Source organism: Psittacula echo (genome assembly GCF_963264785.1).
Source record: "Psittacula echo genome assembly, chromosome: 17".
Lineage (NCBI taxonomy): Eukaryota > Metazoa > Chordata > Aves > Psittaciformes > Psittacidae > Psittacula > Psittacula echo.
In genome coordinates this window covers 7025668-7036215 of record NC_137753.1, presented here as the reverse complement: position 1 = coordinate 7036215, position 10548 = coordinate 7025668, and positions in this window count along the sequence as shown.

Below are 10548 nucleotides of genomic sequence, written 5' to 3'. Positions count from 1 at the left end.
AGAGCTCATCTCAGTCTCCCCTCTGGCAGGTTCAAGCCATTCCCCTTGGCCTGTCCCTACACTTTTCTCCCTGCCAGCAGCTCAAGGGAGTCAGAGGGTTTATGACGTTCCCTTGTACTTGGCAGCCCTCTGGGTGTCCATGTAAGTCCTTCTCAGCTTGTAAAAGCAGCTGCATGAGTCCCACAGCAAGATATCACCTTTTCATCCCTGCCACCCCAGTTTTGGATAACAGCAGATGGTGAGATGGAGTAAACCAGGTTGTGTGGGTATCCCCAGGCCAACACCTTCTCCTCACCTGTTCACTCCATTGTCCTCCCTCCTGGTCTCCCTGGTGCACTCCACTGCTGCTCCCCAAAGTCCTTCTGCCCCTCTGCTCCCCCATATCCCATGGGACATGGCATGACCGCAGGGGAGGGCTGCTCTGGAGGAGGGCACCCTGCTGGCTTATGTGATGGCTTTATAATATCCTCCAGATTCCCCTCCATTCCCACCCCTGCTGTGTCCAATTGTTTCCCTCTTTTTGGGGTTCTTTTTTGTTTTGCTTGCTGCTGAGCAGAGATCTTTCTGTGCACATTTCTGTTGGTGCACAGTCATTTCATTCTTATATTCCTACACAAGCCTTGGGTGCATCCTGGGGCTCAGTGACTTACAGCTCTTCTGACACCACTGGTGCTCATTGTATAACCTGAAAAGAGCAGACCCAGGGTATTTTTCTCCCCAGCATCCTCTGTGGTCCTGAATGACACGAAGAAAACACTCAGCTTCCCACTGTTACTTTTTGCCATCACCCTCTGTTTCTCTCCCAGGCTTCCAGCTACTGGCAAACATCAGATTTTATGCCTTTTCATGTCTTTTTGTGTCTTTTTATTGCTTATTTTTATACCTTTTTTATTTTATAACTTTGTTTGCCATTCGCTCTGATGAAATCCCATCCTAATTCCCTTGTTAGGTAATCCCTGGCATGCTTAACGCTTGCTTCTATTGCCTGCGCTAAGGCTGGATTTCCTCTTCCTGAAGTACCCTGTTCAGCTCAAACACACGATGAAACCCTGTCATTTCAGCAAATGCTGTTGATTTTCTTTCCCACATGGGCCTTTCTGCTTTTCCTCTTAGGTTATGCAACCTTCAAAGCCTCATTGATGGGCACGTATATGGCTTCCATATCAAAGCTATGGCCTTCAACGAATTTGCCTTTAGGGCCCTTTAAATGAACTCTCCTGATTTATTTATTTTGAAGTAAGTCCCCACTTTCTAACACTGAGCAGCCTCCAGCAGTTTTGGAGACAGCACTTCCCCAAGTGACTCTGCCTCATTGCTTTGTGAGCCCTGGAAGTTAATAGCTCGCCACTGGCAGCTTCTTGAAGCAAAACCTCCACTTCAGAGTGGGGCAGAAATGGCAAGATATCTGTTCACCCCCCCAAATAAATAACCCAGGCAGCAGTTGTGACTGTGTGTGTCGCTGTCTGGCTCACATCAGTCACCCCTGCCTGAGCTGGAACCCAAATTGTTCACGCTGCAGTTGCAGTTATTGGTGGGAGAAATGTCAGTTTTGATAACAGTCATTACAATCAGGATTTGAGGGGGACAGGAGCTTTAGTTACAGTTCCAAGTAGTTTTGTCAGATGGGTTGTGGACTCCTTGACTCTAAAGTAAAGGCAAGAAAATGAGGCTTGAAGCAGCAGACGTTCCCCCAAATGCTGCAGATTCCCCAGCTTTTCAAACCAGAATAAACTTGCAAGTACCATTATACCCATGCCTGCGTCTTAACGGCATCCCTTGCAAAAATACCCTACATGTGCTATGGTAAGGAACTATTCCCTCAAAGCACGCTTCCCTGGCCCATCCCCTTGTGCTGCCCAGATGCTCCAGGGCTTGTGCTGAGGGTTATTGCAGTGATGCATCCCCAGCTCCCACAGTGCATCCCAGTTCCCACACAGCACAGGCTGTGCCTCCCAAAACAGCAAGGCAACTTCTCCCCCTTGAGAGCTCTCTGCACTTATAAACAGCAGCTTCATCCCCGTGTCCCCACAGAGGCAACACGGCTCCTGCTGCCCTCAGCCCCCAAACAGCTCCTGGATGCGGCAGGCGTGCTGCGGGCTGCATCGTGGACCGCTGAGCCTGGCGCAGGCAGCTCCCTGCCAGCTCCAGCCGGGAGCCAGCATTCCTCAACCGGCAAGCCTCTGGCCCGATGAAAAGCCCCAATTCAGCTGCCTGTGTGCCGAGTACCTGACACCTTCCCCAGCACAAAGAGGGCTTTCTGCCTCCCGCACCCGGCTGCTGTAGGAAGCGGTGGGCACAGCGAGCTGCCTCTTGCGGAGAGGGGTCACCGAGCCACATCCTGCACACAGCCCGAACAAAACCTGCTTGTCTGGAGCGGGGTGGCAGAGAACACAGCCCGGGGCAGGTGGCTGCCAGCCGGGCTCGTGGCTCCAGGTCTGCCAAGCTTCGGGATGGAATGGCTTTCCCAGGTCTCCAAGCATTCCTCAGCTCAACGGGACGGCGAGGCTCAGACTGCAGAGGTTTTAGGATCAGCGCGGTGGCTCGGCTCCTGTCTCTGAGCTGGGTGACCGCGGGTGATCAGTGTCCCTGTGCTCCTGCACACGAGCCTGGAGCTGGGATGGAGCGCTTGGTCACTGGTGGGCTGGATGGGGTGTGATGATGCACAGGCTTGGCTGGGAGGTGCGGAGTAATCTCAGAACTGAAACAGGGTTTGTGATGGATGGAGGGCAACCCATTTAGGGAGGTATTCACTGGGGAAGCACTGGTGAAGCCATCAGTCTTCATGTTATCTTCTCTGCTCTTCCTGTTCCCCCGGAGAGTCAAAGCTGGAAGTGGTCCACAAAGGCTCCCTCCCCTTCCAGTGCCTAAATGTGGCTGCAGTGCGTGACACAGACCCTGCAGGACATAACCTACTCAGCTCAGAGACCCTAGTTTTCATCCAGGGACTGTCAGATGCGATGTACATGAGCCATCCAGGAGAAGAGGACCAGATCTCAGGTCTCCCATCCTGCTGTGGCATGCCAAAGCCTCCAGCCTGCATTCAGGCCCCCATCCTCAGCTTCCCTGTCCATCCCCAAGGGAACCCAGACTTCTAAATCTACCTATCCAGACACCTAAAAGACAAGCTGTGCAGTGCAGAGCACTGCAGCAAACCCCCTTCTTGGACCCTTTGAAACTCAGGGTGCGTTTTGACATCAGCCAGCTTTGGTTCAGGCCCTGTGGTCACCCCAAGGGCAAATCATCCCAGGTCTGGTGTCCCACAAGCCCCCAGGTGCTGCCCAGAGAGGCTCAGCCCATTACAGGAGACCAGGGAGATACTGGCTGCACTCGCATTCCTCCTGAATGCAAGTCAGATGTGAAGCGAAATGTCACAGTTCAGGCAGACGGGCCAAAAAACCAAAACCAAGGTTGCGCTCAGCAAGATGTGCAAACCCTTTCCTGGCTCCCCTCATCATCATTCTGCCTTTTATTGCTCTCACAAACTGTCTCGCAGAAAGCACATGTGGCTTCAAAAACCCCAGATCCATTCTTGGTTATTGCCCATGCTTCCAAAACAACATCTGGGCACTTTGAAGGGGAAGCAAGACATCCCTGTGGGGGTCTAATGAAGGAATAAAAGGCTGAAGATGCTTGTGGATATCAGGGGATACAGTGCCCAGATCTGTGCAATTCTTGCATGTTTGTCTAAGCAGGAACCCAGCACAGCTCACACATCTCATGGCCATGTCTACCTCCAACAGCAGTGCTGCATGCAGTCCTTTCAGAAAGGAGTGGAAAAGGCTTGCTCCATCTGTACATAACAGCTGGGAAGAGCAAAATCAGGCTCCAAAGCCGCCTCTGCTTAATGCACTGAAGTCCCTGGGCTCCAAGCTCTCCAGCAGTGGTTGCATCAGTGGCTTCGTGGAGGCTGCAGGAGAAAGCTGGTGAGTAGTGGCGTTCTGTGTTCTATGATAGTGCAGAAATGGCCTTGTGAATAGAAAGCCCTGCAGTGGTCACAGCACAGGGCAGGTCCCTCCACTCATGCAGTCCCCAACAACAGTGCAGTTGCTCTGGAGGTCGTTAGGCCTGATCCTGGCATTCCCATGCGATCAGCAGGCACTTCTACTGGGGAGAGGATGCTGTCAGGACCATCGGGGGAGATGCTTGGAAGCATCCCAAGCACTCAGTGGGATGTGCGTGGGGGTGGCAGCAGACATCTCTCCACCTCCCTCCTTTCCTTTCACATCGAAGCATCTCCTCCCTGATCTCTTTTTCCTTCTCTTTCTTCTGCTTGGAGCTCCCCTCTGCACGCCACCGGCGCAGAGATGCTATAAACAGGATATGGGCTCTCTGGCAATCTGCAAGCAGGAGTGGCTGAAGGTATTTAATAGTATCCCTGCAGTAAACAGGGATAAAGGGGGATCAGCTGTATGGAGCAGGGAGTAAGTATCAGATGGAGTTGCTCTGCCATGCTGGCTCTTCACTGAAACAGGAAACAAATATTTGTTTTGGCTTTTGCCAAAAGAAAGATTTCTTTAAAAATGTGTTAATATTAGAAGTAAAAATGAAGCTTTTGGACATGTAAAGTGGCCACATTCACTGCCGTTTTATTTACTATATAAAGGTTAACATTGGTCTGTTTATCCTACGGACGAGATTTCCAGCAAATTACAAGAAGGGTCATGTAACAGTCAGCTCCTGCTTGCCTGAGATTATTTGCCAGAGCCAAATCCCTGAAGCCTGCGGAGCTGGAGCAGAGAGAAGGGATATTTAGAAGGACTCAGAATGGGAGAAAAGGAATAACAGAGCTTTAAGTTGCTTTGAGTTCACTCACTGGGGAGGTGGAGGCTGGGCTCACGCTGGTGCTGGGGTGGTGAGAGGCAGGGATGCTGTGTTGGACCCCCCAGTGCGGTCAGTTGGAGGAAGGCTAAAGAAAACCCATCACCAGTACAAGCAATGCTTTCCTGCTAACCCCAAAGAGCCAGTTTAAAGCCTGGATCAGGAGATTTTATCCCTTGGCCAGTGCTTCCCTCCTAGTTTTACTATGATTACTGTGCTTGAGATATGGTGGTCTCCATACATTGTCTTGGTCCTTCATCTGGGAAGGACATCCTGAGACTTGTGCTGAGGGAACACTGCCATTCCAGTTTCTCTTCCAGATGTGCTGTCCCTTCCCTGAGGGACCAGGCTACCTTGTACCTCACCCTATCCCCCCTGACCTGGCAGTCCCCTGTCTTGAATGGGCTCCATGAGGTCGTCCCATCTCCTCCGGCCACTTTCGGAACTTGCTTCTTCCTGCAGCTTCCCACACTGCCCTGAGGGAAACCAATTCTCAAAACGGTTGTGAAAGTCCCAGAAAATTATTCTGTGTTAAAAAATACATCAGAAAATGAGTACATTATTAATGGCCCTGCTGTCAGCACCGCAAAATCCTGAGTGAACAGGGAGGAAAGGTTTTCTTTAATGAAGCAGCGCTGGTGCAATCAAATGACATTGCTATCTCGAAGAGATGCTTTAGACAAATTATTAGCCCTAACACAGAAAAATCAAGGTAAAGATAAAAGGCTTGAGATACCTAGGAGGTTGAATTAGGGGATTTACTACTTTTCTTGTGATTTGCATAGCCTTGTTAGCAGGAATCAACATGATCTTACAATGGACCTGGCAGAGGACAGGCAGAGAGCAGGCAGAGGAGAGCCTGGCTGCAGTCTGGAGATCTTGGCTCTTGGCTCTGGGATGGGAGCCCTGAGGTCTGGTGCTGGTTGTTTAACACATGGGGACACCTTGGCCACTGGTTTGTGTGGTCATTCCTCAGACTGGTTGGCATCGATGCAGTGTGACCTGCTGCTCCTTTACAGCGGGAGGAGGAACACTGGGTGCTGGCAGCACTTCCACTCCATAGGTGTCAAACCTGGCATGGCCATGGAGGGTGAGGGGAAGGACGGGTGTCTGGAGAGGAGGGACGGCCAAAGCAAGCTAACACCGACCTCTGCAAGTCTGTAAAGGACCAGGCTTTGTACCTACCACCATGTGTGGTCTGTCTGGCTCCAGGAGCTCGGGGACATTATTGGGACATTGCCTGGTCATGATGTGATCTCATGGAGGTGATTTCTCCCTGCCATGTTTCACTGCCTACCCACACTGGCGAGGTGCAGGAGCTGACAGAAATTAAGATATCACAAATATCACTTCGGCTCCAAGACTGGAGGCAGCCAGGAGCCACCCCACAAGGGTGCGTGACAGAAAGTCTTGGCAGCGGTAGCCATAGCTGCTGCTATATTGGCTATTGCAGGAGGGAAAATCTGAATCAGGAATAATGAACCAAGTGGAGAGCCCTGCTGATGGCGGAGACAAGTGTTCCCTGAGCATTAGGAGCATCCCAGCATCACCGTGAAAGAGATTGTTCCTTTCCAAGGGAACCTTTCCAGGACCAGTCCTCCTCAGGGGTCCAACTTCTTGCCTTCATTACCTGGTGAATATGAAGAAACCTCCCCAGGCCCTCATTTTGCCAAAGAGGTAGAAACAGCTTCCAATGACCTTCATGGATCTGTGTTTCCTACTCTCAACAAGCAGGAAAGCTGAGCTGTGTCCTCCCCAAGGAGTCACTGTAAGTAGAGAGGCCCTGAAGGAAATCTTGCCAAGTTTCCTTTCCACTTTGTGATGAAGGAGGCAGCGTGCACTGTAAAGGATGGGGAGAAGAACGTGTATTCAGTTACACCCCCAACCATCAGGTTAAGCAGGGTATCTAGCTCCTCTGGGGGATCAGCCCAATATGCCATGAAAAAGGATGGGTTTCTGCCCTCCTTTTGGAATCCCAGGCTGAAACTTTTCCATTATGTGCCAATGTTTCCTCAGATCTCCCCATGTCTTTCCCCATATCTGTGAGAGAAGGTTTAGAAGGAAAAGGTGGTTTTATTCCACACAAACAAAACCGTTTTCACTCACTCTGTCTCATACCCACAAACAACACCAGGACAAATGTCCAGTGTTCATGCTCTGAGATATTGGTGAGTCCTTGACACAACACAGAGAGAAAGGAGGCCAGAAGCAAGTCTGTCTTGAAAAGCTACTCACAGACGTGCTGTAATCTGAATGACCTTGGTGCCATAAATGCCTGATACTCTTTTACCCCTTTTTGACATCTCTTCCTGAGCTTTGACCTCTCGCTCAGGCTTTATGTGTCTACTACACATCTCCACAGGTACACATAGGTCTTTTGAAGGAAGCCCAGTCTACTCCTGTCCTCTGCTCTGATCAGGAGAGGTTGTGTCAATAAGGCACGGTGTTTGCTTTCGAGAGCTTTTCACCTTTACCTATACCCCACTGCTGGGCAGTCTTGTGAGGATTGTGGCCCAGCCAAGGAGAACACAAAGACTTCTGCATGCTGTTCAGTCTGATGTCTTCGTGATGGGCAATGCTGGCATGATTTCTCTTTTCCAACCAAGCTCCTCACACTCTGAGACAGGACAAAAGCTTTGGGTACCAGAACGGTTTCAGTAGTTTTCTTCTGCATGTGGAAAGCTGGCGTGGCCCTCAGTAAGAGCCTTTGTGTTCCTAGGAACAGTCTTTCCTCTTTTCTCCCCCAGAAGAACCCAGAGAAGGTTTGCATCCGTATTTCTTTAACTGCTGGGCAAGGTGATGCAGCCACGGTGAAGAGTCATTTGGTTTCCAACTCCTCACCATTCTCCTGGCTGGCTGGTACACCTCTAATGGCATGTTCTCTCCTTGCTGGCCATTGCCATCTTCACACCATTGCTGGAAATGGAGGGCTCATAAACTGCAGCTCAAAAATGCCGACGAACGTGTGGGTTGGCTGTGTTGGACAGCAGATAATTTGTGGTGAAATCCACAAAACGTCTGGGATTTGTAAATGTTTTCATGATGACCTGGCTCTTCTCCAAACACTCCCATCTACTGACAAACACGAGCCATGAATCACCGCACACAGGGAAATCTCCCAAGGCCTTGACTTACTCCTGACCCAGCTCTGTTCTGATAGCACTCGCTGCCTGCTGGGGAACGAGGGCTTCAGGGTCAAGGTGAAGGAGATGCTTGGCAGCCCCACAGATGCTCTATATTGGTCTCTGGGTAAAGGAGGTGGGGACATGGCATACTGGCTTGTCTCTATGGGTAGTATCCCATGGGATGGAGCAGTGCTGGGACTGTTCTAGCTGATGTCAAGGCCCCTTGAAATAGCCCAGAGATCACCTCCTTTCCCAGAGAGGGGATTTGCTTTCCACCACTGAAGGTGGGGCTCAGGCAGTTTTCTGCCTGCTATCATCTGAAGTCAGTGATGCCTTCCTGCAGACTGGGCTGTTTGGGACTTGCAGAGCTCCTTGCCTGCAGTGTTTCCCATCAGTTCTGATATTTGGACTCAGGAGTAAGCCTTGAGCCAGCTGACCTAGCAAGAAAAGCCCTCAAGAGCTGCAACCATAGGGCACCTTTGTCATCTGTCACCCTGTCCCCAGCAGGACCCTAGGCTGAGTCACCATCCTGCCCCAGGGTCCTGCCCTTCAAGAACCCTTTCAGAGAAGGAAACCTATTGAGATGTTTTGCCCTGGAAACACCTGCAGTCCGAGCAGTTTGCTATATCTGAAACCAAACTATTCACAACTCCCTGCAAAGCTGGAAGCCACTGCTTCCTCCCAGCTGCTCTGGATGTGGCTGAGGAGCACAGGAGGTCTGGGGCTTGTGGTTGCCTCAGAGCTGGGTGGGCAGATGAGCCAGCAGGGAAGCGGGCAGAGCCCACAGGTACCAGTGTGCACTCACTCAAAACCTGCACATCGCATGTTCAGTGATGCTGCATTCTGCCAAAAAGCATCCACCAGTGAGCTCCCAGCCTGTCCCAGCCCCACTTCCCAATGCACATATCCTAACAGCCAGAATGGGTAAGCAACGGGCACTTACGTGTGACGGCTCAGCATGTGGCTTCCATGCCATAGGACCAGGAATGCTCTTCATTCCATGCAAACCTTGAGTTTGTGCTTTCAGGGCAATGCCACACGGCCTGAACAGTGGTACCTTTACATGGGAACGTGATGGTGTCTGTGATGGGATAGTTAGACTAGACAGCTGGTGGCATGGGCCAGTTCTCTTCCCACAAAGATCTCTCCCACTGGCTGGTAGATGTGCCGCTTTTGACTATAAGTATCATGACATTTCCTCACACAGAGGAAACCTGCACAGGTTTTCCTGCAGGGTGCCAAGGGGTGTCCTTGAAGAAGGCCAAGGTAAGGACAGGGTTGGAGAACCAACAAGCTAGGCAGACTGAAATATTCCAGACTCAGGGACACAGAATAGTGGCTTTCTGTTGAATGCCACTTGTGTGAGTGTCATCCTTTACTGGTAGATGCTTTTCTTTATCAGCAGATTTCCTTTTTGGGACTTTTGTGTTTGGTGAATTACTCGTACCCCCAGCACGGGATGACTGATGTGCTGCTTCTGTCAGAACTGCAGGGACTCAAACCCTGGGCTATATTTGTCTGTATGCTTGTGTTTCAGACAGAGTTCAGTTAAACCAACAAGGGACAGCATAACAGTGATGCTGTTGGTCAGCAAGAGATGCATGGTCACGTACAGGAAACATCCCTGATCACATTGCTTATGGCCACCGCATCTCTGCAGGTCCTCCCAAGAGATTGGCTCTCCCCTTGTACAAGTGTGCACATGAGATCAGGTTTTCCTGATGGCACTAGGCTTCTAGAGAGGTCATGCTGCATTACAGAGGCCAATTTGGAGAGGTTAGTATTAGAGGTCTTACAGTAACCAGGCTTACCCCTTGACGGAAAGGAAGGTGCTTGTGTGGAGTCTCCAACACAAGAAGGTAACTAGAAGAGATGGTTTGGGAAACCCAATATTATGGTGTGTGGAGAGCGAGTCTCCCTCAAACACGTTCAGTGGAGCCTGTGGGGAAGGATTCTATTTTCGGGGGATTTGCAATGAAGTTTTAATTCAGCATTGGAATTAACATTCATTTTATTATGGGCCCTTTAAATATTTCCAGAGCCTGACCTTTCCTGGAGGCTGTTGACTAATTAATGTCTGGTCTGGTGTTCTTCAAACTTTCCACATAGTTCAACTTGTTGCCAGCTGCTTTCAAACACATTTTTCAAGAAATTAGGTTGTAATTAAGCACAGTTATTAATGACTGTTTTTCCTGCCTTTCCCATTGGGTTTGCAACTTACTTTGCTCCATGTGGCAGAAAGGATGGCCAATATTTCACAGGGTGAGTGAAGGAACGTCTAAGGCGATGTTTGACGTGTCGATTTGACTCAGCTCCAATTCTGCAGCACGTGGTGGTGACCGTCAAACCACACAGAAGAGACCTGGGTTGAAAAGCAGAGAGTCAGGTTCAAGTCCCTATGGGCGAGCTGACAGATGGGGCAGGGAGATCCTTCACCCTTGGACAGTGAGCACATGGGGTGAGCAGTTTGTGCAGATGGGACGATGCGTTGGTTGGAGGATGGAGAGGGAGAAGGATGGAGAGGAGAAGCTGCAGACCTACCAGAGAGAGGGGAACCGCTCTTGTGCTTAAAATTCCAGGCATGCTGAGCTGGGAGCTCTGCAAA